Source organism: Mercenaria mercenaria, chromosome 19 (assembly GCF_021730395.1).
Source record: "Mercenaria mercenaria strain notata chromosome 19, MADL_Memer_1, whole genome shotgun sequence".
NCBI lineage: Eukaryota > Metazoa > Mollusca > Bivalvia > Venerida > Veneridae > Mercenaria > Mercenaria mercenaria.
In genome coordinates this window covers 44243574-44246302 of record NC_069379.1, presented here as the reverse complement: position 1 = coordinate 44246302, position 2729 = coordinate 44243574, and positions in this window count along the sequence as shown.

Here is a 2729-nt window from a genome sequence, read left to right as displayed (position 1 = left end):
TTTCGTGCGCACGACATCTTATCTTGAGCGATTAACATCTTATCTCGAGCGATCAACATATTATCTTGAGCGATCAACATATTATCTTGAGGGATCAACATCTTATCTCGAGCGATCAACATATTATCTTGAGCGATCAACATCTCATCTCGAGCGATCGACATCTTATCTCGAGCGATCAACATATTATCTTGAGCGGTCGACATCTTATCTCGAGCGATCAACATATTATCTTGAGCGATCAACATCTTATCTTGTGCGATCAACATCTTATCTCGAGCGCACGACATTTTATTCATATATATTAAGGCCCTTTGTGTGTGCATTTAGGTCATCAGTAAAACATACGGACAAGTTGTTAATTAGGGTCCCGCCTATTCCGCTGTTATTTAATCTTCCCACAAGTACATGTACAAGTTTATCACATCATTTGGGAGAGCAATGCGTATAATTGGTCATCCTATCTTCGAAATCAAATGAACATAACCAATGATGCATACTGCATGTTATTAGATAGCAAGAAATTTCAGTTCGACTGATAAATTCGCGCAGAAAAATTGCATGCATGAATTAAAGGAAAACAAGGAAATTCTTTAATATATGGGCGAAGCCTACATACTAATTCCTTTTTTTGTCAAGGACATAAATTTATTTCTTTGCATCATCACTGACTTTTTGCTGCGTTTTTATCAGTTTGCGTATTTAAATTTCTAACCCTGCAAACATGTGAAACGGTTATAAGTATAATAAGAAAAAAAGAACACAAAACGGTGGCAGCCGTATATTTTTACTAATGATCTGAATTCACACAAAGGTCCTTAATATATATTGATAAGATGACAGAGATGTTGATCGCTCGAGATAAGATGTTGATCGCTCAAAATAAGATGTTGATGGCTCGAGAAAAGATGTTGATCGCTCGATATAATATGTTGATAGCTCAAGATAATATGTTGATCGCTCGAGATAAGATGTTGATCGCTCCAGATAATATGTTGGTCGCTCAAGATAATATGTTGATCGCTCGGGATAAGATGTTGATCGCTCCAGATAATATGTTGATCGCTCCAGATAATATGTTGATCGCTCAAGATAATATGTTGATCGCTCGAGATAAGATGTTGATCGCTCAAGATAAGATGTCGTGCGCACGAAATAAGATGTTGATCACTCAAGATAATTTAATCCTAAAAAAAATAATTGTATGTCCTAAACATACCACCTAGTTTTAGAATTAAGCGCGGTTAACTTGTTTACCTTAAACAATAGCATAAATATTCTACATGCTTGTTTTCATTTACAATTTTCTTGGTGAAAAAGGCTAAATTACAAACTGAAAAGTCGATTCATTTTTCATAATTCATTCTCACAGTGTTCGAATATATTTTAACAATATTAGATCACCTTTTGATTATCTATATTAGTTCTGTACGTATGTAAATAAAGCCGGCTAAATGATATATATTTGTCGTTATTTATACAATTTACTCCTGATAGACAAACAAACGAAAACAAAAGTTTGACGTATTAACCCACTGTTATCTATTGCATTCTCAGACTCCCGAGTTATTTCTGTCGTTTTTTTCTGGTAAGCGTGCGCACTCATAGTATTACCGGGATTGGATTCTGTCAGAATATTTTGTATATTTAATATATTGATAACGTAACACATAAGCACAGCTAGTGCTTGACTCCCTTTCTATGCTATCGTTGCTATGATTATTTTTGAATTGCTCTTAATAATAGGAATTGGGTCATTTATAGAACATTTGGGTTAACTACAGTGTTAGCTGGATCCTGTAAAATATTATGTACGAATTTAGACCAATCAGAAACAAGTTCTATAAATAGTACCAATCAAAGCTCACGTCTGCTAAAGTATAAATGGGTTGATGGATTCTGTGCCCAGCGACAGAAGAAGACACACCGAGGATTCAACTAATAATTTATCCCAGTACCTTGATAAGTAAATTATTGCATCTACACTGTCAGGGCGGATAAATTATTAAAAAGAAGACGACTAAAGAAGAGTTGAAGAATTTCAACAAGGTTTCGAGCTATAGGGCCAGCGCATAAAAGTTTTACCTTAACGGTAGTTGAATACTCCAGACGATAGCAACTATAGGCTGAGCATCGGAAAGCTGAGACAGAGACCCAGAGTTTGGTAATCTATTGAGATAGTAGGAGAGTTCCAGCTTATAGACGAGGTTCAGCGTTGTTGGCGAAGTACAGTCAAGGCACCGGCGCTATATCTATATGATAGTTAAATGCTACATGTGATAGCATATAGGCGGTCAGGGCAAACATTTGAGTTGCAGTTTTAAAAAAAAGACATAGGCTGAGCATCTATACGATAGGGCTCGTATATTGTAGATTCAAAAATATTGTTTGACGTGAACCAGTCATGTATAATATCTGCAGCCTACATGAGTTTGAGCTGATTTCATTAGTTGAAGGTTGATAGGTGAAACATTGAGTGATTTTCTCTGATTCCTGAAGTTATCTAGCTCATAACTGAAATCATTTACGAATCATTGGTACAAGGTAGCTAGAGGAAAATTTGATAATGAACTATTTGGTCTCAGCAACTATACGTTTTAACAAAGGACATTTTACATCGTTTGTCAGCTAATCTAAAATATAGTCACCTTAACGATTAGACCCATTTCATTGTTCAAGATACAAAAGGCAGCCTAGTGGTAGAGCGTCCGCTTTGCGTGCGGGAGGTC